Raw genomic sequence first — 27165 nt, 5'->3', positions numbered from 1 at the left:
TACAATGTTTCAGTAAAACGGCATTGAGTTCTGAGGTGAGCACCGTTGTGCCAGTGGTGGATATGATGCCTGTAGGAATTTGTATAGAAAACTGTCTGTAGTAGTGATACCTTCCAACCATCTATCTCCCAAGCCATTCATTCCCATTGAATGCTTACTATAATGCAGTTTTCCCATAACGTGGCATTCATTTTTCAGGAGCACATACGCCTGGGTGAAAGGAGAATTGGGTTCTCAGGATTCTCTGAGCAAACTGTTTCAACACAGTAGCTTGCTTGCTTGTTAGACTTTGATGGACACTTTTCTCTGGAACATTTTTCCCAGTTTTCATTTAAAGGAAATACTAGAGGATACAGTAATATGCCATGATCATTTCATTGTACTGGATGATTCTAGCTTTTCTGGCAAGACCTAGTGGAGAGAGCAAGTGACTGGGAGTCAGGAGACCCAGGTCCTAGTCCCAGCTCTGCCACTTATCTGCAGGGTGACCTTGGACAGGTCCACGTCTGTGGGCCTCGGTTTACCCATCCACATGATGAGGATAAACTAACCTCTCCCTCCTAGTCCGGCTTAATAGCCTTGTGTCTACCGAGCGCTAAGAACAGCACTTGACACATAGTAAGCACTTAACAAATACCATTTGAAAAAAAAAGTGGGTGACTCAGTGCCTGCGTCTGATATTTTTTTTTATCTTCCCCAGGACATGGCATCGAGCTAGCAACTAAAAAACCTCATCATTAAGTAATTACATTTGCCAAGCGATGTTATTTATTTTTATTTTAGCCACCGTTAACAGGTTTATATTCTATGAAGTATGGTTATCTAAAGTTTTCCCACAAAATAACTTGTCCTTCACTTGGTGGTTAAAGGCAGTTGGGTGGGAGGAGCAGAGTCAAATACAAAGCTGGAGGGTAGTGACCCAGTGTCTATTGATCAAGGGAGGCTACTGCTGTCGGCTGTTGTTTTCTCTATTAGGATTAGCGAGAGAGGTTCTCTAAGCACCCACCCAACTGCTTGCTTTACCAGCAGAAACCTTCAACTTTGGGATTTGCTATAATGGGGAAAGTGTTTGGGGCTAAGACATTACTCATTTGGCTGGACAGCCTTGCCGCCACCTCTCCCGCCCTGCATTGAAGGTTTATCTTGCCTTCTGCTTTAGGGATGCTAGACCTTTAAAAAAAAACCCAGAAAATGCCCAGCTGAGATGCATATGCAACAAGAATACTGAATTTTGTAATTATGATTTCTCTTTAAATGTATACTATCAGATGAATATGCATCTCAGAGTTGGGTGGGATGGTCCAAGAAGGAGAGTAGGACATAGCCCCTAGCATATAGAGTTTTCGTTAACAGCAAATGTTGACTGAACATAGGAGTAGAAGAGAGAAGAGGAAGGAAAAGGGAGGGGAAGCAGCAAGGCACAGTAAAAAGAACACGGCCTGGGAGTCGGAAGGTCATGGATTCTAATCCATGGTTCTCCGCCATTTTTCTGCTAAATGACCTTGGGCAAACGAGTTAACTTCTCTGTGCCTCAGTTACCTCACCTGTAAAATGGGGATCGAGACTGTGAGTCCCAAACGGGACAGGGACTGTGTCCAACCCAATTTGCTTGAATCCACCCCAGCGCTTAGTATAGTGCCTGGAACATAGCGCTTAACAAATTCCATCGTTATTATTATTATTACTATTATTATTAAAACGGCTTCATGCAGAGCAGAGGGCACCTTGCACAAGCCAGGACACATAGAGTTTGATCTGGGGAAGCATTGGCGCCGCAGCTCTGCCAGCTTAGTTTGTTTATGGTTTTTGTGAAGCACTTACTTTGTGCCAGGCACTGCACTAAGCGCTGGAGTAGGTACAGATTAATCAGGTGGGACAGTCCCTATCCCACATTAGCCTCACAGTCTTAATCCCCATTTTACAGATGAGGGAACTGAGGCACGGGGAAGTTAAATTTGCACAAGGTCACACAGCAGACAGTTGGCAGAGCTAGGAATAGAACCCAAGTCCTAATCCTAGGCCATGTGGCTTCTCTAACCTAGTGTGGGCTGTGGGGGGAAGGGAGTCTAGACTTCTGGGGTAGCATGAAGCCTGTGGGTTCCAATTTCCCTTGTTAGAAAATAATTTGAATTAGAATGGAACCATTTCTCTCATTGCCCTTCCAATAAAAAGAAAACTGCCTAAAGAGAGCTTTGGAAAATGTTTGCAGTAGAGACTATTTTGGTCTTGAGGCAAAAGGGCAGCTGTCCCTTGGCCTAACAGCGTCAGTATACATATACACTTTATTCTTATTTGCTGAGCTGAAAGTAGTCCCGACCACATCAAGAAAAAGAACATATGCCAAGAATCAGGGACGCACACGTGTTCCAGCAAGGGCGAGAGAGGAGCAACTTTGGTTTTAGGGGCCCTGTTGGCCTTTCTCTGCCCCGAGCAACACGACCTTGTTTGTGATACAAGTTGTTTAAAAGTTAATATCGAGTAAACATATCCTTTGGGGAAAAGGACTTATGTCAAAAATTGTTCAGCTGGTAGATGTATGAATTTGAGCAAGGTATGACAGATGAGCTCAGTGTGCCCAAAATTTGTTGGTTTGGAAAGCTATCTGTTTTAACAAGATCCTATGTATGTCAAAAGATAGCTGCCTTCTCTTTGCAGGACTGGAGTCTTGTGTACCTGTGAGGTACTGGGAATGAAGCCAATTTAGACTTGCACAGACGACTGGTGGTACTAGCTAGCTAAGGTGTTTACGTAGTTCTTGAAACTGCTCCTTGAACCACAGCGTTCTGCAGCTCTCATCGCACTCATCGTTGTCCTTGTCTTGCATGTTTTCTGGTTTTTCTGGTTTTCTGGTTTCATACTTATGTTGCTCACCCTCCCCCCGGTATTCTTTGATTGTGAGCCCTTGGCGGGCCAGGGGCCACAGCCAGTTCTCCTCTTTGTTTTTTTCACGTTGTTCAGTGCACTGCTCACCACAAACTCTTGAGGGAATGAATGGGTGACAGTCAGGACTCGGGATTTTGCCCCAACCAATTGAGTTCTTTGAGAGCTAGTAAAAGGGCAAGTTTAGGGATGGAGAGGGAGAGGTTATAGGTGTTCGGTACACCAGCTGAATGGATGTCAGGGAAGGCAGTCGTCATACTCTTCCTCAGAGCATCCTCTTGGCACTGGCCTGGATGGGCCACTGACCTGACCTACTGATCATATGTTAAGAGAAGTACTGTGGCCTAGAGGAAAGAGCATGGGGCTGGAGTCATAGGACCCAGCTTCTAATCCCAGCTCTGCACTTACCTGCTTTGAAACCTTGAGCAAGCCATTGTGCCTCAGTTTCCTCATCGGTAAATGAGGTTTAAATACCTATTCTCCTTCCTACATAGACTGGTAGCCCCTGTGGGACAGGAGCTGTGTCGATCTACATGCATCTACCCCAGTGCTCAGTACAGTGTGTGACGCGTAATAACAGCTTAACTAATATTAATAATTTTGGAACCAGTTAAGCCCTTACTGTGTGCCAAGCAATGTTGTAAGCTCTAGGGTTGATCAGGTTGGTCACAGTCTCTGTCCCACATGGAGTACACACTCTTAATCCTCATTTTACAGATGAGGTTACTGAGGCCCAGAGAAATCAAGTGACTTGCCCAAGATCACACAGCAGACATGTGGCAGAATCGGCATTAGGAGCCAGGTCCTTCTGACTTAACACAATTATTATTATGATTCTTATATGAAAATCATATGAAAATGGGGGTGTGAATGGTTTATTGTGTATTTTTATAGAAGTTTTCAAAAGCTAAAATGAATTACAGAAAACAGGAGCAAACCCTTTGTTTTCTTTTCACAAAAACCGAGAGAGATTCCAGAGAATTCTCAGATGCAAAGAGATTTGTCACTTTTGGAGGCATCCTTTCACATTTTTCTACACAAATGGGATGGTTGTAGTTTGATGCATATTTACAGTGATTTTTCTGGTTATTAGATGAAGATGAACATTGTTTTCAGCTTTGGAGAGCAGCAGGGTTCCTAAAGCTTTCTGCGGTTTATCAGTAACTTTAGACATGTGTATGCTGTTACCACAAGTAAACAGAGTTTAAACAGATGGATTTGACATGGCTGTTTTCCAATTGCCTTTCCTGACTTCTTAGAATACTGCCAGATTTAAATAGAGATTCAGCTGTGATTCTTATGAACCTGAATAAGCAACCATAGAGCTGCCAGTTCATAATTTGAGAGAAATTAGAGAAGCAAATTTTTTCCATGACCCTTATCTTAATTTGTTATGTGATAGTATGATGTGATACTGAAGTAGATTGGGGCAAATTCTGTGTGCAAATTCTCTGAAATTCAACCTGCAGAATGGCCCAAACAGCTTAATGAAAAATATTTATACGGTCTGCAGAAGCAAAAGAATCTTTAAAAGAAAGGAGTCTTTCTGGTACTCCCTTTAATGCATAATGAATGTGAATGGTACTGGCAGTTAACTCTAAGCTTGCATGAATATGGACAAAACCACAGCAATGATATGGACTCTTTTAGCTTAATTATATTCAGAAAAAGAGGTTTCGCTATATAAACTGGGTTTAGGCTGTTGTGGCTTATTTTCTTTTTCCTGCTGAAGTCTTCAGCTGCAAGACTTCAATTGAGAGCGATTGGATATCCCTTTTAGCCACTAACCTCTAATTGTGTTTCCTTCCAAAAGTCCACTTTTGAAAGGTAATAAATAAGTATATGTCGCCACCAGATTTTATTTCCTTTCCCTTCATCTGAAGGTTAAAATTCTATCCTTCCTTCCTTCAGAGCAGTGAGCTAGCTGCTTGGCTCAGCAAACTGGGCAGGGATTTTTTTTTAAGCAAAAAAAATGATAATAGAAGTAGAACAGCTACATGGCAAAAGTGAGACAGAAAGATAGTTAATGTTGCTTTTGCAAGCTAAGGAAGGTCGATAGTCGGTGATCCAAGACTGTGAAAGTATTTGAGGGATGGAGCCAGAGGTGAGGTCTGAGCATCTTGTGGACACTTGGGAAGTATTAGTTGAGGAGGCTTTGGATTTTGCCCAGCGTGGTGGGCACAGTAGTGTGTACCGTCACCAGTGTGAAGGATTAACTCTAACTCTCGTCCGAGTGCCGCTAAAGTAGAGTCACTGAACTGTGATTCTTGCTCAAGCACTACCCCCTAGGACAGGGAAGTAGCATGGCTTAGTGGAAAGAGCACGGATCTGAGAGGCAGAGGACCTGAGTTGTAATCCTGGCTCTGATGCTTTTTCTTTTTTTTAATGGTATTTGTTAACCACTTACTATGTGCCAGGCACTGTTTTAACCTTTGGGGTAGATACAAGCTTATCAGTTTGGACACAGTCCCTGTCTCACGTGGGGCTCACGGTCTTAATCCCCATTTTACAGATGAGGTAACTGAGTCACAGGGAAGTGAAGTGACTTGCCCAGGGGGAAGTAGAGGAGGAGGGGAACACTAAAGATACATCAGTGCCCTGCACTCTTCTTTACTAATAGTGGGAGGGACCCCAAAGACTTTTCCAAGAGTTTGCAGTCCTCACTGTTCCCAGCCCCTCCCCAGCAAAAACAAAATAAAAAACCCATGGTGCAGTCCTGCTTCATCTTAAACCCTAGAAACAATCCAAGAATCTCCGCTCTCACTGCTGCATCAAGCCTCCACTTCCTGTCCTGTTTGTCTCTTGATCTTCTCAATCTGGTTCCCCGGCCTTCCTTCATTCCACTGAGACCACACTCTCCGAAGTCACCAAAGTCCTCCTGATTGCCAAATCCGATTCTAGTTTTTTCTTCTTCTCTCAGCTGCCTTTGGCTCCACGGACCCATTCCTTCTCCTGGAAATGCTACCTAACCTTGGTTTGACCAATGTGGTTCTCTTCCGGTTCTCCTCCTGCTTCTGTGGTTACTCCTTCTCTTTCGCTGGTTCTCCTTCGGCCTCTCGCCCACCCTCCATGGGTGTCCCTAATGTCTCTGTTCTGGATTCCCTTGTTTTCTCCTTTCACATTCACTCCTTGACGGGGGGCATCTCCTGCCATGGCTTCAGCTACCACCTCTTTGCAGATGATTTCCAAATCTCTCTATGCATCTTTTCTGGTGCCCCACATTTCCTCCTGCCTCCAGGACATTTCTGCCTGGATGGGCCACTCCCATCTCAAGCTTTTTATGTGTAAAACTGAACTCCTCATCTTCCCTCCTAAATTCCATCCTCCTGGTCACTTCCCATCACAATTAACAATAATAATAATATTTATGGTATTTAAGTGCTTACTCAAGCACTGTTCTAAGCGCTTGTGTAGGTACAAGTGAATCAGATCAGACACGGTCCCTGTCCCATGCGGGGCTCACAGTCTAAGCAGGAGGGAGAATAGCACTGGGATAGAAACAAGCTTACCAGTTTGGACACAGTCCATGTCCCATGTGGGGTTCACAGTCTCAATCCCCATTGTACAGATGAGGAAACTGAGACCCAGAGAAGTTAAATGACTTGCCCAAGGTCACACAGCAGGCAAGTGGCAGAACCATGATTAAAACCCAGATCCTTCTGACTCTCAGGCTCCGGCTCCTTCCTTTAGGCCACGTTGCTTCCCAACACTTCCTTCTCCTTGTCTAGAGCTCACAACCATAGTACTGTCCTTGACTCCTCTCTCTCAACCCCACTGCCTTTTCCTCCACATTCCCAGGATCTGCCCTTTAACTACTATCCAGTGGCTCACTTCACTGGTCTGAGCGTTTGTCAGATCCTGGCATGATTACTGCATGTACCCCAGGCCGGGTCTCCCTTTCTTCAGTCTCTGTCCTGCTGGAGCCCCAGACTCTACTCTGCTGCCTCCATCATTTCTCCATAGTGGTGTTCTGCACACATATCCCCTCTTCAGAATCTTCGGAGGTCACCAAGAACGTCTTCATCCGGCCTTGGGCTCTGACAGGGGAAGCTCAAACTGCCATCCCTCACGTGACACATGACGTATCACGTCATGATGCACAGAATGCAGCGCGAAGACATCACACCTTATTCCATTTCATAATCAAATTACGCTGTTTTGGGGTGGCGATTTTTCCTTAGTTGCCTGTCTGCCCATCCTGCCCTCAGCCCTAATCCTGCTCCTGCCCCAGGCTTGGCTCCACCTACAAATGCCAGCTCAGGGCGGTGTGGGGTGAGGCCACCCGTGGAACAAGGGAGGCTCGGGGCCCAATCTGCTGGGACTTTTCTGACGCAGCAGTTCCCGCCTGGATCTGCCCTTTTCCCCCTGCCCGTCCCGCTCTGCTCCCTCCCCGGAGTGCGGATGGGCAAAGTGGCAGGGTTTCAAATAGCTTAACTGCTTCTTCTCGGACACCTCTGAGCTGGCGTTCCATGGGCAAGTGGGGACCGCAAGCTCGACGCGGACAGAGAACTTGTCTACCGACTCTGTTGTACTCTCCCAAGCGCTTAGTACGGTGCTCTGCACACAGTAGGAATTGAAATGCCATTGATGATGATGATGATGACAGGGAGCCCACGTTTGTCAGGCTCCAAGCTGCTGCCGTGTGCACCTGAGAAACCCCCACCCCAAGGTGGGGACAGTCAAACCAAGGCAGCCCCACCACCTTCCTTAGCGGTGGAGAGGGCCCCCATCCTGAGGAGGGCCCTGCTCTCTCCTGGACCTCAGTGTCCCTGGTCTGAGCCAGGTAAGGCACCCTGGCAGACAGCTAATAACTCCTTTAGCCCATCCTTCTTCAGCCCCAGTCTTCTGGTCCAAATGACTTATCTTCTACCTTCTTTACCCTGATGACCCCCAGGACCCTCACCCACTTCGAATCTAATAGACCCCAGCTCCCTTCGTGGTCAGATTTTCTCGGAAATCACGTCTCCTTCAGGAAACGTAGCCTGAAGAATTTCACTTCTCATCAGGTTGTAGCCCCTCTCTCTGAGTTATGTACTCAAAATCCCCAGTAGCACACATCAATTGCATATATTTTACAATTTTAGGACTAACTCATTCCCTCATATCATCATGGTCTCCCTCTTTTCCCTATGTTATTTCAGCATCTGTCTTCCCCCACTAGATTGCAATTTCCTTGGGCACATGGATTGGGTTCACGAACTGTATTGTGTTCATTCAGTCGTATTTATTGAGCTCTTACTGTGTGCAGAGCTCTGTACTAAGAGCTTGGAAAGTGCAATTTGACAACAGATAGAGACAATCCCTACCCAACAACGGGTGTATTTCCCCAAGTGCTTAGTACAGTGCTCTGCACATAGTAAGTGCTCAGTAAATATGATTGATTGTTTGCTCTGTGACTTTGGGCAAGTCACTTTACTTCTCAGTGCCTCAGTTATCTCTTCTGTAAAATAGAGATTAAGACTATGAGCCCCATGTGGGACAGGGAATGTGTCCAACCTGAATAGCTTGTATCTACCCAGCATTTAGAACTGGTGCTGGGGACACAGAAAGTGCTTAATAAATATCACTATTATTATTACCCCTCCCTCAACACCCAGAAATTATGTACATATCTGTAATTCATTGATTTCATTTATGTCTGTCTCCCCCTCTAGATTTCAAGATCCTTTGTCGGCAGGGAATATGTCTACCAAGTGCTTAGTACAGTGGTCTTTACACAGCGCTCAATAAACACGATTGATAGGGTAGCTGACTTTTACTGAGTATAGCATTGCTATTAAAAGGAAAGAAGCACCTCAGAAATTGCTGGTTTTTACAGGTTTACTTGATTGGCTATTTTGAGTGAGTCCATTAATAGCGCCTTTGGGTGAAGGCAAACAGTGAAGGAAAAGTGACCTCCAGGATAGAAGAAAATTAAGAAATGTGAGAGAATAAGGTTCGTCCAGCCTTACCTCCTGGAAGAGATAAATTACATCCATTGTCTCTCCATGTAATAGTATTGTTTCCTGGATACTTTGAAATTGCAATTTCCCCAGAGTAACTGATGCCAAAGCTTCTGGAAAAACTTCAAAATAATGAATCCAGTCAATCAATCATTGGTCTTTATTGAGCATTTACTGTATGCAGAACACTACTAAGCACTCGGGAGAATACACTAGAACAGTTAGTAGACACAGTCCCTGCCCACAACAAGCTTACAGTCGAATGTAGGAAACAGTAAGGAGCCATTTTCTATAGTGGTTTTGTATCTTCTCGTAGCAGTCTTTGCTGTTAACACTTATAATTCCCTGTGTCGTGTTCTCAACTTTCCAGATTAGTTATTTCGGAGCCTTTTTTATACTGAGTGTGAATATACATAATAACCTGTCATGTTTGCCTGTCATGTTTCTCTAATGAAGATCTCAGGATCCGAGAGGCTTTAATCCAGCTGGATCAGATACAGTATTTGTGTCTCGTCCCATTTTGTTCACCCTTCAAATATTTCAGGTTTTCTCTCCATATCTTTCTCAGGATGCAGTTGTCCTGGGAGTAAAATGTCAGTGCAGAACTTGGCATCCATCCCTATAATGATCTGGATTTATGTTAAAGGGCTAGTTGTTTAGTTATGCTGACTTTTTTTTTTTGGCCCCTATCCCTCACCAGCAGACTACCCTTAGCTTCTCTGCATTTGGTGAAACAAGACCATTATGAGAGAAAAATGAAAATTTGAGGAGAATAATTTCATTTTCGACACCTTTTTCTATTTCTCTAAACTTTGTCTTATTAACCCTGGTAGTTGTTTTCAATAATGCTACATAATTATTAACATACCATAATTTTTATTAACATGCCATAATTCCTGTGACTGAGTTGACATAGGGTAGTGAAGAACTTGGAATATAATTGGGTTGACTTGATGAATTGTAATATTTCTGCAGTCAGTGGAGGTTAGATATATTGAGCTATTATTATTATTATATGCTCCCTGGGCTCTGACACCCCATGTATTTTTTCCTTCTGATAAGGAGAAAGGAATTATTTTAATGTTGATTGTTTGGCCCCATTACTAATTTCATGACTAGTGTCTTTAGTTTGGATTAAAGAAATATAAAGGTGACTTGCTGTATAATGTCTGCATATTCTCTTCCCCTTTCCTCCATGACGTCTCTACTTGGATATCCTGTGGATGCCTCGAATTTAACGTGTCCAAAACAAAACTCCTCATCTTCTCGCCCAAACTCCTCCCTCCCCCTTACTTTTCTGTCGCTGTAGACAGCATCACCGGCCTCCCTGTCTCACAAGCCCCTAACCTTGGTAATATCCTCAATTTATCTGTCTCATTCAACCCAGATATTAAGTCTGTCACAAAATCCTTTCATTTCTTACTGCACAACATCTATGCAATCCACCCTTTCCTGTCCATCCTAACTGCTACACGCTGGTCCAAGCAATTGATCAATCGTATTTATAGAGTGATTACTGTGTGCAGACCAATGTACTGAGCACTTGGGAGAATACACTACAATGGAATTGGTAGACACGTTCCCTAGCCACAGGGAGTTTACAGTCTAGAAGGGGAGACAGACATATATGAATAAATTATGGATATGTACATAAGTGCTGTGGCGCTGAGGGGTGAATAAAGGGTGCAAATCCAAGTGCAAGGGTGATGCGGAAAGGATTGGGAGAGGAGGAAATAAGGGCCTAGTCGGCAAAGGAGTCATGGAGAGGATGGGTGCCTTGCATAAGGCTTTGAAGCGCTCATCATTTCCCACCTCGACTACTGTGGCAGCCTCCTTGATTCCTCCTTGCACCCTCACCTCTCCAATCCATACTTCTGTCTGCTGCCATGATCACTTTCCTGAAAAACCATGCGATCCCTATCTCCCCACTCCTCAAATACCTCCAAATGGTTACCCATCCACCCTCACATTAAATGGAAACTCCTCACCATCAGGATTAAGGTATTCATCAGCTCTCTCTCTCTCTCTCACACACCGCCCCCCACCCACCCCCCCATCAGTTTCCTACTACAGCTCCTACACCTTCCTACTCTCTGTATCTTAATCTCATTTATCGCATCACCAACTCCTTGCCTACCTTCTCTCTCTGGCCCGAACTCCCTCTCACTTAATATCCGACAGACCCACCTTCAAAACCCTCCTAAAATTGCATCTCCTCCAAGTCGCCTTTCCAGACTAAGCCCTTTATTTCTGCCCTTCTCTTTGCATCAACTATGAACTTGGCTGTTTTACCCCTCAAGTACTTTGATATGCACCCCAACCACAAATAGGTAAATATTCTTACATCCTACCATTTCTCTTATCCCTAATCTATTTTAATATCTGTCTCTCCTATAGATTTTAAATTCCTTGTGGTCAAGGATTGTGTCTTCCAACTCTGTTTCGTAAATTCCCAAGCACTTAGTACAGTGATCTGTACACAGTTGGTGCTCAGTAAATACCATTGATTGATTGAGTGGACTTTTAACTGTAAGGAATTACTTAGATGCTGTATAAATACCATAAAGGACTCCAGTGTGTGTATGTTAAGAATGAAATTTGTCACTCATTTTTCATAAAGCTTGAATTAATCATTAAAACATTGCCACCTGTTCTTTGAATCTATGAAAGCCTCCAGGAAAGAAGTATCACATGTAATCTTGATTGAACCTACCGAGTTCTTGTCCCCTGAGATTGTGAAATGCTGGTGATCACAGTGCTTTCTCCTACCTCACCTCGCTACTCTCCTACTATAACCTAACCCACACACTTCGCTCTTCTAATGTTAACCATCTCACTATACTTCTATCTCGTCTCTCTTGCCCCGACCTCTCACCTACATCTTGCCTCTGGCCTGGAACACCCTTCCTTTCATATCTGACAGACCATCACTCTCCCGCCTCCAAAGCCTTATCGAAAGCACATCTCCTCCAAGAGACCTTCCCTGACTAAGCCCTCTTTTCCTTTTCTTCCACTTCCTTCTATGTCACCCTGACTTTCTCCCTTTATTCAATGCCCCCCCGCCTCCAAGCCCCACAGCACTTATGTACAAATCTATAATTGTGTTTGTTTATATAATGTCTGTCATCCCCTCTACACTGTAAACTCACTGTGGGCAGGGAATGTATCTGTTATGTTGCTATATTGTACTCTCTCAAGTGCTTAGTAAAGTGCTCTGCACTCAATAAGTGCTCAAAAATATGATTGACTTATACTGATCTAGCAAGAATGAAATTACCTGAGGAGTTACTCTCAACTTTTGCAGACTACTCCATGTGGATATGAAATCTTTTGGGTCACTATCATCTTTCCAAGTTCCAAGAGTTATTTCAGGGAATTTGAAATAACATAATGTATCAATAGGTAAAAAGCTTAATATAGAGGCCTGAAGTCCTTTGGAAGGTATTTCGCTGTTCCTAATGTATAATGACATGTTGGCTGAAGTTCCAGGGCACTACCAAATGTTGTAAACACGATAGGATAACTACAGTTGTTTTGCAGATCAATCAATTGTATATATTGAACGCTTACTATGTGCAGAGCACTCTACTGTGCACTTAGCGCTGCATAGATGCTGCTGTCCCAGGGAGACCTAAACAGTATTAACATTCTTAAGAAAGCATTCTCACTTCAAATAGAATAAATGTTAAAGACCTGTCAGACGTCCAGAATTGTTATGTTTTCCTCCTTCATTTCTGCCTTTGTTTGCTCTTCTCATTTCATCATAATTATCCATCTTTTTCCCTTTCTCTTGGTCCCTCCCCATTTCTCCCACCCTTTGGGCTGCTTATTTCCCATATGTATTTCCTTTCTTCTTCCCTATTCCTCACTCATTCCATTCTGTCCCAGCTTTCATGGCAGTATTTAGTTCCCACTTCTCATCCTAGCCCCACCTCTGCTTCTCTATGCCTTCTGCCTGCCCAGTCAGGTCACGTTTTCCAGACTCAGACTCTTCCCCCCTCTCCCTTTATCACACCATCCTTTCCCACCATCCGTCCTCACTCGTTTATATCAAGCTTTTCCTGTTCTGGTTGCCATTGGCAGCCCCAGTGTCTTATCCACCCTCCAGTGCTTTACCCTACCCCCTTCTACCTGGCTCCACAAGCCCCAGTCAGCCCCTCTTCTGTATGGATCTTCCTTTGTCCGCTGATTCAAATCAGGCATTCTGCCAGGCAGAACCTCTTTGCTATAATTCAGTCGAAGTATAGGAGAATAGCAAAAGACCACCCCCATGTTTAGTAGTCACTTCATGATTGCTTCTGAATTTGCCAAGATAATGTGAGAGGAATAAAGCCTAAAAAAATTCCAAAAATAGTTTTGGAATTCAGTAAATGGGAGAAATTGTTAACTTGGTATCAGATTCATTATTTGATCTTTAAAGAATGGTTTCTTGCCCCAATTATAATCCTGAGTTTCTCAAGGAGTAGTAAAGATTCGATGACCGGGCTGTCAAAAAAGAGCATGTAGCCATGGAACGCTCCACATATTCAACAGATGTAATGCCCTGAATTGTGGTGCTGTTGGGGTGTATGTATTCAGAACAATAGGAGAAGCAGTGTGGCACAGTGGAAAGAGCCCGGGCTTGGGAGTCAGAGGCCCTGGGTTTGAATCCCGGCTCTGCCACTTGTCTGCTGTCAGACCTTGGGCAAGCCACTTCACTTGTCTGGGCCTCAGTTACCTCATCTGTAAAATGGGGATTAAAAGCTGAACCCCACAAGGGGCAACCTGATTACCTTCAATCTACTCCAGTGCTGAGAACAATGCTCAGCACATAGTAAGCACTTAACAAATACCATAATTATTATTATTATTAGGAGACCAATAAAATCAGTAAATTTTACCACTCACTTGAAAACTAAATCTCCCTAGGCACAGCGATGACGAAGGTGCGTAATGTATAGTGCCTTTCTAGACTTACAAATTGTTTCCTTAATGATTTTTTTCAGGCAGTCTTAATTTGGAATATTATTGGGGAAAGGTAGGAATTCTAAACAAAAATCAAATGGTTCATTTAGTTTTGGTAGACTTGGCAATTATGAAAACTTTAACGCAGTCATTTAAATTCTGAATCTGTATAGCTGATTAATTATCCTCACCAGCAATATTAATTGAGCATCATTTGGACATGTGGCATTCTACAAAGCACCTGAACCAATTAACTAGTCAATCCATAAAATTATTATATCAATTAAACTCTAGGCATCAACGGCTATTGCAATTCTATAACGTTTCCACAACTGAGCCGAGATGATAAATCATCATCAATTAACATTTATTGAAGACTCTCTGGGTGCTTGCCATTCACTGTACCAAGTGTTACAAGGATTTTGCGGTATAAAAAGAAGACCTGCTCTGTCGTCCAGGTTCTTACGCTCAGAAGGAAAGCAAAGTAAATAGAAATGATTTGGATTTAAGCATATAACGTGGATAAGCATATTAATGGGGAAGGGCATGTTGGCAATGTGAACCCAGTGATAGTTTTTCAGAGCTTGCCATGTGCAGGGCATGGTACTGAGATGTTAATTTGTTAATGAGATGTACATCCCCTTGATTCTATTTATCTCTATTGTTTCTGTTTGTCCATCTCCCCCGATTAGACTGTAAGCCCATCAATGGGCAGGGATCGTCTCTATCTGTTGCCAAATTGTCCATTCCAAGCACTTAGTACAGTGCTCTGCGCATAGTAAGCGCTCAATAAATACTATTGAATGAATGAATGGATGAACTTGGTAGTCCTAGTTTGGGCACCGAACTCAAGGGCAGTGGTAGCCCCCTGCCGGGATTCTGTTTGACTAGTTCTAGCTGTCTGGAAGTACGTTCTCCTCGGGACCCCAGAAACTCCATTTCATTCAGGGCCTAGCAAAGGCTGATATAGACAGTATGGCTGCCAGGACTATTAGACAGAAGAAGTAAAGCCTGTGAGTTCTGCCCCATGTCCCTTTTGCGTTTTTCCTCCTTCCAGTCTTCTTGATTTTTTTTCCTCTCTACATTTCCTCTATCTCCCTCTTCCCTTCTCCCCAACCTTTACCCCTTCCTTCTTCTCTCCCCGATCCCTTTTACTTCCCTCCCCCTTTTATTTTCTTTTCCCCTTCCTTATTTTTTTTCTTCCTCTTTATTCTTTTTTTCTTTCTTTCCTCCGCCCCCACTCTGACCCTGCCTCAAACCCATCGAAGATGAGCAGATTTCTGATCACTTACTCTAAACTCACAATCAGTCCCCAAAGCAGGCGGGCTAGTGTTCCCAGAGTAATCTCAACTGTCGGTCTTGGCCCCTCCCGATCCAACCCCAGGCTAAGGGTTGCGAGCAAAATAGGGGACAGGTTTCCAAATGCAGGCAGACAAGAATTTTTCTTCTTCTAGGCCACCATTAGACCCCTTGCTATGGTTCTCTAGTTCTTTCAAATGTTGTATCACAGATCCTGTACTGTAACCCTCACCTTTTTCAGAAACTAAAAACAGCCCTGAAGTATGGGCATTTGCCCTATATAAGATGCGTGTTGATCAAAGATACCTATCTCATTTTTCATAGTTCATAGTGATATTTTAATACCCATGTGGCCCTTAGAACCAAAGGGAAAATATCGCTGGTAGAGTATGAAGGTGCCTTAGATAAGGATTTAAATTAAGTTCTCATTGATAGTTCAGTACAGTTCCTTTCACTGATGACTCAGATCCAGAGAAGCAGTGTGGCTCAGTGGTAAGAGCCCGGGCTTGGGAGTCAGAGGTCATGGGTTCTAATCCCGGCTCCAATGCTTGTCAGCTGTGTGACTTTGGACAAGTCACTTAACTTCTCTCTGCCTAAGTTACCTCATCTATAAAATGGGGATTGATTGTGAGCCCCACGTGGGACAACCTGATCACCTTGTCTCCCCCAGCGCTTAGAACAGTGCTTTGCACATAGTAAGCGCTTAACAAATACCATCATTATTATTATTATCCTTAGCCAAAATCCAAATTCTTTCTTATTCTTCATTAGGGAATGTGCATCGGAAATGTGGGCAACCCAGACATTTCAAATCTCTAGAGTGGCTCCTTCCCCTCTGAGTGGTTGACACGAAACGTATTTTTAAAAGTTGCTTTGATTCTAGGGAATAACAGTTTCCCGTAGAAAAATTCAGAGGCTGGTTTGTATTCTTCACATTCGAAGTCAGATCTAGCTATTTGGGGAGATGGTAATTAGAAATTAGGATTGCACCTATTTCTCTTAATGAAATGTTTCACAAAAATGTCATATGAAATTTCACAAACCACAATAAAATTGATTATTAACTTTTTATCACATTTGTTCGTGGGTAGAAATCTATAGTGGAGAAAGGGCAAGAAAAGATAAATTCAGTAGCGTTAATAGGCAAGCCCTCATTTTTTCCCCCCTTTTTCTAAGCATTACTCTGCCACCAGTGAAGTCTCATTATTTCTAAGTGTCCTAATCAATAAGGTCATGAAAGATTGATTTCAGTAGCTGTCACTGTGTTTATGACAAGGAACATATATAGTCATTTATAGAAGTGGGCAGTAATTCTCTTGTTAACTTGTGAGTCAAAGAATCAGTGGGCTCATCTTAGATGTCGATGGGCGGTGAAAAGAATCTTGAAGATGTCAGTCATTGACAGAGAGGAGGAGACTGACACTGTTAATTGAATTTCCCTGGAGAGAATAAAAATATACCATGATGTAGGGGGAGGAGTAAAGGAGTGGGAACCACACAAGCTGTCTGTGTGTGAGCTGGTTACATTGATTTACCTCTGCTAATGGCCTGGGTTGGATAAAGAATTGCCCTAAGGGAGGACAGAGTTCACTACAATAGCTTCTTTCCACTTACTAAAAGTCTCTCAGACTTAGAAGGAGCAACATGAAAAAAGCACGGGCGGGAAAACAAAATCATTCTCACAAAGCTTTGGAAGTGAAAGAGTAATTGTTTTAAGTTCCGTCGTAAAGACTTTTCTTTTCTTATATTAGAATTGGGATTGAAATAATTTTAACCTTTGACTATCACATTTCACTATATTTTTAAAATACTAAGCTAAGCGCTGCTTTGGGCAAGCCAGTGCCTTTCCATTTACTTCATAATTATCTTTTGTGGAATTTGTGCATGTTAAAAATAATCTCCAGTGCAGTTTTTCAAATGCAGTGGGAAATTATTCATATACCGTGGAGGGCTGTCACCAAAATATAAAACAGAGCTACAGGATGTGAAAAAAGCAGAGTGAAATTCAAATGAAAATTGCGATGTAGTGGTACACTAATGAAAAGTTCTTTTCTCTAGCAAAGTGGTCTAGAAATAATAAAATATAAAAACATCATAAATCCTCAAGCACAGTGCCTAAAGAATTGAGTTCTTGAATGCCATAATTATGATCTATCCTCACACCTTGGAATAAACTTGAATCTTTCTGTACTGCACATAAACAAAGAAAAGCGAAGTATGGCAACCACATACCAGAAATGAAAAATACCTACTCATGAATTCCAAAACCCAGACTATTAGGATTGTTTGGACCACAAAGACCAGAAAGTATCTTATATTAAAAGAGAAATTATTTGCACTTGTTAGGTTCTGTGTTTGCCTGTAGCAGCCTACCTGTGCTTTGTTTTCTGTAGTACGGATATGATGTTTAATGGAGAAATACCCTGGAAATACTATCCCAATAATGCAACTGATTATCAACCACTTTGCAGATTTAGCTGAGCTACCAGAAAACACTCTAAGCTTTCGATCGATCGGTCTATCATTGGTATTTACCGAGCACTTTACTGTGTGCAGGGCGCTGTACTAAGCGCCTGGGAGAGTCCATTGTCACAGAGTTGGTAGCCAGCAAGAGCTTACAGTCTACGGGGGGAGACAGACATTCATCTAGGCAGAACTGTTTCCAGTGATGTACAGGTAGGCAAAGGAATAGAAAAGAGCATCAGGAAAGCCAGTGGTATTGCTGTATCGTCCAACCTTCTTTAGGTCTGTGAGGTCTGAACTCACTATGGGTAATCTGACTCTCTGAACACCATGCAACGGTGTTCTCAGACACACTTAAATACTTGGACAAATCTCCCCTTCATTAGTGCCTTTTGGAATGTAGAGGGTATTATATGTAGTATATGGCCCAGTATTATCTCAAGCTACAGCCCTCTTGAAAGACAGGCTCTAAATTGCAAATCACACATTATTTAAAGTAAGTTGTCTTGGTGCCAATTATATTCGGGGCAAAAAGAGACCTGCTTTTTTTGTTTTTGTTTTTTTTTCCAAAGTGTGTTATTTATAGTAGTATAGTACAGCAGTTTTATAGTGCTTTATAGTTTATAGTATTTTGTAGTTTTATAGTAGTTAAGTGCTTATTTTATACAGAGTATTGTCCTGAGTGCTGGAAAAGAGCCCACAGGTGAGAATGAGACAGTCTTTATCCCTCATGGGGCTTAAATCTATGAATATGTGAGAGAAAGAGGCGACTGGGGACAGACATAATGTCGAATGAAAACAGCCTAAAAGACGAGCGCAAATACACAACATACACAAAATAAAAAAACCAGTAGGGCTCGGTGGGTAGTAGAGCAGAATTCCCGAGCTCGTCGTGGCTTAGAGTCCAAGGCACAGCCATAGCCAAAGCAACTGCTGTTGCAGCCATTAGCCTTCCCGAGGTTTTACGGGGGTCTCGGGCCGCAGGTGTTTTTCCCTTTCCGGCAGGGTGGGAGTTGTCTCCTCCCTGGCGCGGAGGGAAGCCTTTTCCCCGGGAAAGCAGTTGGGAGGGCTGTCCACTGTGGTGTGTGGGGATGGTAGGGCGTGGAGACACCGAAACTGTGCAGCAGTTTTTATTGCCAAGGCCTGACACCCACACAACAGGTTGCGGGGAGAGGTCCTGAGGGGTGGAGATGGAAGGCAGTTTTCTCAGCTTCGGAGGAGAGGGGCCGAGAACGCAAGGGGAGGCTGCAGTTATTGGATGTTCCATCCGGCCACGGTGGGGTCGATCCAAGAAGGCTCGGCCAGGGACGTGCGGAGCGTGTCGGGACCAGGGGGAGGGAAGACAGTTGGCTCGGCCTTGGCTGAGAAGGTCCCAGAAGGCCCGGTGTCGGTAAATGTCAGTATCGTGTTCGTGTGGGTATACTGCAATTCTGATATTTAATAAAGATTGAGGGAATTACATTAATAAATGAGAAGAAAAAGGGGGAGAGTTTAACTTAATTATAATTATTTCAGCTGGAGAAGTCAGAGGTGAGAAGGAATGGTCTGGGAGAGTGAAACCTCCAATCAGGAATGATTAGTGACCTTCAGTACTGACTCTTCATCCTGGAGAACCTGGGCAGAGGAACTTATTATACTTGAAAATGATTTGGGCAGTGCCACTCACACTCTCACACCTTCCAATCGTGAGTTCTTTCGAGCCGAGAATGCAGTGAGCAAATAGGTAGCCTGGGTTAGCGCAAAGGGAGAAATGCACCCAAATGTTTTATGAGGGTATTTTTTTGTTTGTTTGAATATCTGGGGTTTTTTAGGTGCCAGTCTGCCAGAGAATGACATATGAACTATTTTGTCTCTTCCTGGGGAGTCTCTTGGGGGCCTTTTCCTGCCATCGTAGCCTAAAAGAAGCTCCCTTTGAAGAGTGAAAAAGAAGATTTAGCGTTGCAGAAGAGGACAGACTAGGTGAAATAATGGATGTTTTCTGCTCCTTCTTTTGGTTTTCTTGTTTTTTCACAAAGTTTCAGCATTAGTGGACTCTTTTAAATGGCATAGGCAGTGATAGGAACCTGGAGGAGATGGCAGCAAGGGATTGGGGAAGATGGACCCAGGAATGCTGAGGGTGGGAGGATGAGAGGACAGAGCCAGTCATAAGGGTTCCATTCTGCCAGTTTTCCCAAGCTCCCATCCTGAGATGGGAAGTGACCCTGTCATTGGAACCTGGGGGAAAGCTCCACTTAACTCCCCAACTTCTCCTCTAGTGAGTCTCTGTTAGATTTTTGCATTTTTCAAAATATCACTAACACTGTTCCAAACCACAGGATAAAAGTTAAAGCAGAGTGGGCTAGTGGATAGATAATGGGCCTGGGAGTCAGAAGGTACTGGGTTCTAATCCCAGTTCTGCCACTTGTCTGCTGTGTGATCTTGAGTGAGTCCTTCAATTCTCTGTGCCTCAGTTACCTCATCTGCAAAATGGGGATTAAGACTGTGAGCCCCATGTGGGACTTGGACCTGTCCAACCTATCTTGTATCTACCCCAGCGCTTAGTATGGTACCAGGCACAAAGTAAGTACTTAAGAGATGCCATTAAAAAAAATATACCAGGTTAATCACCGATAGCGGTTATTCAGATTTCCTCTAGATATTTGTTTATCACACATGGTAATACTTGTAGATCTAACACCTCAAATGTAAATCAAACAGAGGAAAGGGAGGGAAATGAAATTCAAGCACATAAAATTAAATTTCTTTGGTCTGAGCACCTGTATTCTAGCTCAATGAATCAATCAGTGGTACTTATTGAGCGCTTCCTGTGTGCGGAGTACGGTACTAAGTACTTGAGAGAATACAGTGTAACAGAGTTGGTAGACACGTTCCCCAAGTGGTAGACATGTTCCCTGCCAACATGGACTAACAGTCCTGAGGCTTAGATATTTACAGCCCAGCAGTGAGGACGACGAGGAGGTGGAGAAAATAAGCCACTCCTCTAATGTGTTTTAAACTACCTTCCTAAGTGGTTGGTTTCACATATACAGGCTTCCTGTTGTCAGAGACAGCCTCCAAGAACTTCTACATCCCAGAAGATTCTGGGAACTGAAATCCTAGGAAAGGGGAATGTTTACTAGAATAAGCTTCTACTCATTAAGTCCCTTTAGTTCCACCTTCCATTTGAATCGGGTGGCCATTCATTGGTGACATTTAATATGTAGGTTGAATGAGAGAGTTGAGTCAAGAATAATGCCAACATTATAGGCTCGTGAGGAAGGAGGGTGTCGGTACTCTGTACAGTGATGGGAACGTCACTGAGAGGACAGTGTTTAGGAAGATAGGGGTTCTGTTTCAAATGTGTCAAGTATGAGGTGTCAACTGGACATTCAGTTAGAGATGTCCTGAAGACAGGAGGAATTGCTAGACTGCAGAGAAGGAGATAGGTCAGATTGGAAAGGTAGATTTGGGAATCATCCCCATAGAGGTGGTCGTTGAACCCATGGGAGCGAATGAGTTTTCCAAGGGAGTGGGTGTCAATGGAGAATAGCAGTGGACCCAAGAACTGAGCCATGGCGGGAGCTCCCACTGTTAGGGTTGAGAGGCAGAGAAGGAGCAGCCAGAGAGATAGGAGGAGAACTAGGAGAGGACAGGGTCAGTGAAGCCAAGGTTGGATAATGTTTCCAGGAGAAGGGAAGAGTCTACAGTGTGGAAGGCAACTGATGGGTCGAGGAGGATTAGGATGGAGTAGAGGCCATTGGATTTCGCAAGGTGATTGATGATCTATGAGAGAGCAGTAATCGTTCCTCAGAAGGCAGCAATTTCCCGAGGGCCAAGGGGTCTCCCTGACCCTTCTTCTACTCCTCTTTGATTTTCCCATAGGCTGGCTCTCTCCCCAGACATTTTGCTGATCCTCTTGGGGAGCAGCTGGTTGGATGTTGATTGATCAAAAATCCCTAATGCAAGCACAGGAGTTTCTAATAGCCAGCATCCTATAATCGATTTTTATAGCATCAGCAAAATCGATCCATCATATTTATTGAACGCTATTTGCAGGGGACTATACTAAGTGCTTGGGAGAGTACCATACAACAGATTTGACAGTCCCATTCCCTGTGCATAATAAGCTTACAAAGTCTAGAGCAAGACTACTTAGTGCATGTTATTACTGAAGACAGAGTCATCACGCTAGAATTGTATGGGAAGATATTCAAGTGAGAGGAGTTTTAAAGGAGCATATTTGAGCACCAATCTTGAGCATCATTTTACTTTCCTAAAATACTGTTCTGGCAGCAGGTTTTAACAGACAGGCTTTTAGAGTTGATGTATAGTTGAGGCATATCGAATATGTATTGATGCTGCTCGAGTCTGATCCTGGTTTCTGTTCCAAAAGGTGTATGGGTATGTGACTCAGAAAATCCCCCATTCCCTTTTATGATATTTTTATTATCATTCATGGTATTTGTTAAGCACGTATTATATACTAAGCACTGGGGTAGATACAAAGTTGTCAGCTGGACACAGTCCCTGTCCCACATAGGGCTCTCAGACTTAATCCCCATTTTACAGGTGAAGTAACTGAGGCCCAGAGAAGTGAAGTGACTTTTCCAAAGTCACACAGCAGACAATTGGCAGAGCTGCAATTAGAACCCAGCTCCTTCTGAATCCCAGGCCTGCCTGTACTCTATCCACCAGCCCATGCTGCTTCTCTTTTTATAGCATCGTGGATGTTCAGACACACCACTGAGCCTCACTCCGCACCATAGATTGAACATTACAATCAAGATGTAAAATCGTAGCTCAGGTTTTAAAGCAGAGAATGTATGGATGTTGCATACTGAGCTAAAAGTTTCTTAGCAACAGAATGAGCTGTTAACACTCTTTCCCTATTTACCACGATTGCTTGTCGATATAGTATTGAATTTACAAAGGAAAACTACAGTCATCGTCTCACCCTTATTGTGTGCTAAATATGGAAATCTCCAAAAAGAAGTAAGACTACCTACAGGAAAGAAATATGTAGGTATATTTAGAATTTAATACAAAATGATTTCCAGAGTAATCTAAAAGGGTTTTTGCCTTCTCTTTTGAATAGAATGGAGGGAGGGGGAAAAAAGGAATTGAGTAATTTCATCAAACAGTGGTATTTACTGAGCACTAACTATATGCAAAACACTGTACTAAGCACTTGGGACAGTCCAATACAGCAGAGTTGGCAGACACAGTCCCTGCCCGCAACAAGCTTACACTTGGTTTGAGGGTGGTTTTTTTTTTTTTTACATTTACATTGAGTCCCCAAGCTCAAAGTTGAGTTCAGTTTCAAGTAAAAGTCATGTTAATAGCTCTTCTCTAATTTCTTATTTTTGTCTTTTATTTTTCAAAATTGCTCAAGTATGCTTTAACTGACGACAGTATCTTTGATGTGTGTTTCTTGAGACTGATGTACAACACTTATGACCTCCAAAAGCTGCTCCCTCGGTGACCACTAATGGTTTATTTAGTGTCAAACAAGATTTTTGTTTTCTTGATTTTAGATAAATTTGCAGCCCCCTGCTTCACCAGTCATGATGTCAGTTATTTACATTTCAGTAAAATGTTTGTCGTAACTTTCAAATACAGGGGAACTGTAGACAGACGGTGTTTATCACATAGTAGAGACTGTCAGAAATAGTTGGCCTCAACATTACAGAGTCAAGCCCAGTATTTACATTTTAATCTACAAACTGTCAGGCCTGCTCCCTATAGTGACCAATTGCTACAAGTGAAGATTAATAAATCAGAATTTTTACTAGGTATTGGATGTTGCTGTGTATTAGTCTTATCTCAAAATGTACTTTTCAATGACTGACTCTCACAAAGAGGCAAACAGAATAGTGGAAAGTCAAAGAAAAGGGATACTTTTGGTAAATTGTCTTACCGCGGAAGTGAAATGTCAGGCATCTCCTGAGAATTTGCAAATTGGTTTTGTTGAACCCCGTCAGTTCAATGGTATATCGAAAGGCTATTTTATATTCTCATTCAATCGTATTTATCGAGCACTTACGGGGTGTAGAGTACTGAACTGAGCACTTTGGAAGAATACAATATATCGGAGTTGGTAGACACGACCCCTGCCCACAGCAAGCTTATAGTCTATTCACTAGATAGGTCTGTAAACACTAAAGCATAATGCAATTCTCAAGGGAAAGAGAAAACTAACAGTAATTTGTTTCACAGCAAGTTCCTAGGATGTTCCTAAAAAGGTCGTCTTATGCTGCTAAGAGGAAAAGAAGTGATGTAAATAGTTTGAATTGTGCTCGAAAGATGCCTATAGATCACATAAAATGTACTTTTCAGCAGAATCTCATTAATTGGTGCTACTTCTTTGTAAAAGCCTTGTCGAAGAGGCACCGAGACTTGTAACCTAATATATTTGGGGGCAAGTAAGAAATTGAGTGGTTGTTGAAATTTTTAACAAAGATCAACATATAATCTGTTGTCTGCAGTTGAACCCAAGTACTAAAGCTCAGTGCCATCAAATGCATCATCACTCTGGTGCTAGGAAATATTGAGAAAATATTTAGGGGTGGTAGATTTTGCTGCCATCTAAATCTGGCGTACTGCTATGAGGATATGAATGTGAAGATGGATGGGCCGTGTGGATGGAGAGAAGGAAGATGTAAGGGGGTGGAGTGTTTGAAGGATGGGAAGGTTGTATGGATTGATAAGTGATTGTATATACTAAAAAGTGCTTTAAGTGCTAAAGAAGAAAAGCAGTATATAAATATATGGCAATTATGTTATTTATTTTAAGATGTTTTTATTGCACTCTACTTACTCTCTCAGGGAATAGATATGGTAAAATGTAGCATCAATTAAAACATTTTTTGACATTGCAAAGGAATGATTAAGAAAAGAGAAAAGCTTAATTATAGTTGTCTCATCATCCCACCCATTGGAGTAAAGAAACCTCATCTTCCCACCCCTTCCGAGTAGATCTGAGAACGTAACCTGACGGTCGACAGACCCGTGGCTGCTTCACTGGAGCACGAAAGACAGTGAATTCCAGGGACATGAATGCACGAGCTGTTCACTGGATATACACTGCCTCCAGGTCCCAAAAAGTGTGTCTTACAAATGTCTATCACCCATTCGCTCTTTCAGAGGAGGAGAGATAGTGGCCGTGTCTAAAATGGTGTATTTTGGAGTTGATGGGGGAAGGGCACCTCCATTGGAAATAGTCATTTTTAATAGAGTTTGCAAAAGTTAAAAACAAACATTTGCAGGAATCGCCCCAGTCACAGGCAAGGACCAACCCCCAGGGCCTGACTTCCATAAGCTGGGTCAAGGCAGCGCAAAGCCAGTCTGGCCATTTTGGACTGGTTTAAATGGTCCAGCCCACTCAACTAGAAAGCTTTTCATTTTTGAAAGAGTCTGCTGTGCAAAAACTAAACTGCCATGTAAACGGAAAGCGAGCCTCGGCTGAAACACAAGCGTTCCGTGATGCTCGTGCCTCAGTATTTAGGCATTCTGTCATGTGCACACTGTCTTGTGGATTATGGGACTGCAAACTCCCAGAATCCAGTGAGATAATTATAATAATAATGGTATTTAAGCGCTAACTATGTTCCAGGCACTGTTCTAAGCGCTGGGGTGGATACAGGCAAATCAAGTTGGACGTAGTCCCTGTCCCATGTGGGGCTTACAGTCTCAACCCCCATTTTACAGATGAGGTAACTGATGCACAGAGAAGTTGTGACTTCCCCAGAGTCACAATTGTTGTGGTATTTATTAAGCCCTTACTATGTGCCAGGCACTGTACTAACTACTGAGGTGGATACAAGCAAATTGGGTTGGACACAGTCTCTTTCTTGCTTGGGGCTCACAGTCTTATTCCCCATTTTACAGGTGAAGTAACTGGGGCACAGAGAAGCAAAGTGACTTGCCCAACGTCACATAACAGAAAGTGGCTGAGCTGGAATTAGAACCCATGACCTTTTGACGCCCAGGGCCATGCTCTTTCCACTACGCCATGCTGCTTCCCTATGATGACAATTGCCAAAGCCCTTGAGAAGCAACGTGGCCTAGTGGAGAGAGCACGGACCTGAGTTCTAAAGCCGGCTCTGCCAATTATCTGCTGTTTGTCCTTAGGCAAATCACTTAACTTCTCTGTGCCTCAATTTCCTTGCCTCAATTTACTCAACTGTAAAATGCAGGTTCACTACCTGTTCTCCTTCTTACTTACACTAGGAGCCTCATGCTAGACAGACACTGTGTCCGCAGCGTGGCTCAGTGCAAGAGTCCGGGCTTGGGACTCAGAGGTCTTGGGCTCGAATCCCGGATCCGCCTCTTGTCAGCTGTGTGACTGTGGGCAAGTCACTTAACTTCGCTGTGCCTCAGTTACCTCATCTGTAAATGAGGATTAACTGTGAGCCTCACGTGAGACAACCTGATTACTCTGTATTTATCCCAGCGCTTAGAACAGTGCTCTGTACATAGTAAACACTTAACAAATACCAACATTATTCATCAATTTGTAAATATCCCAGTGTTTAGAGCAGTTTTTGACACATAGCAAGTGCTTAACAAATACCATGAAAAAAACAAAAAACCTCTGGAATTGAGTAAATCATTTCAGTTCTAACTAGCTGTAATAGTTTGAAAAAAATATTGTAGCTCATAATCTGTACTCACTAATCTGGAGGATCTTTGCGTGTAATGACGTCACACAACAAAATAGTTCCATTACTCTAAGTAGAATGAAATATCAATTTTTTAAAAATTTTTTAAACATTTCCTTTTCTGTAGAACGATAGCAGAGTCAATCAACTGGACATGCATTTGATTGTTAGTTCCTTAAGAGCCGTGAATAAGCTATAGTGTTTTATATGTAGCGGGCACTCAATAAATGCTGTTGATTGAGTGAATGCTGGTTTTAGAACCTCAACACTCATCTATTAAACAATCTATACAGTTATGACAAGATGACAGTTGCAATTAATCAATTAAATGTCCCTTATTGTGGAGCGAAAACTAGGCTGCCTCCATTTAAGCTTGTGAGTCTGGGGTTTTTTTCCCAAATAGTGTTGATTTTATCCCCTGAAGATCCTGCCATTCTATTTAGTAACCTAAGTGTAATTGGCCTGGCAGTTAATCTAATATGTTTGAAAGAGGAATTTCAGAATGTTTGCACACCATTTAGTGAAGTTAATTACCATCCCCGGGATAGAGCTTATTGGGGTAACGGCCCTAGGTTCTCCACCTTCAACTTCAAGTTGTGGGGTTCGAGACCCAGCACACACCGAGCAGAGGATGCACATAAGTTTTAATTGTGTAAATTCTGTAAAAACAATTTACTGTGGGTAGTAAGGCCATAACCAGCTCTGAAAGGAAGGTTTTAGCTTTTTGCACTAATACTCAAATGCAGAATTTCTGAGCAGAAGGGAGTGCATGGTTGGGACTAGGAACCAGGGTAGGAACTTCTAGAGCCTGCAACCTTTCGTATCCATTAATGATCTAAAGCCCCGATTCAAGCAACGTGACTTAGTGAAAAGAGCACAGGCTTGGGAGTCAGAGGACGTGAATTCTAATCCCGGCTCCTTCACTTGTCCGCTGTGTGACCGTGGACTAGCCACTTGACTGCTCTGTGCCTCAGTTCCCTCATCTGGAAAATGGGGAT

The 27165-nt window shown here is 42.9% G+C and overlaps 1 protein-coding gene across 6 annotated transcripts in view; it reads left to right on the top strand.

Annotated features, from left to right (window-relative positions):
- The window catches only part of SCAPER (S-phase cyclin A associated protein in the ER), a 319884-nt gene that overhangs the window by 149228 nt on the left and 143491 nt on the right, over positions 1–27165 (top strand). The window lies entirely within an intron of this gene.

The sequence above is a fragment of the Ornithorhynchus anatinus genome, chromosome 5, assembly GCF_004115215.2.
Source record: "Ornithorhynchus anatinus isolate Pmale09 chromosome 5, mOrnAna1.pri.v4, whole genome shotgun sequence".
Taxonomy (NCBI): domain Eukaryota; kingdom Metazoa; phylum Chordata; class Mammalia; order Monotremata; family Ornithorhynchidae; genus Ornithorhynchus; species Ornithorhynchus anatinus.
Note: the sequence above shows the minus strand (reverse complement) of the source record. Positions and strands in the feature narration are given on the sequence as shown.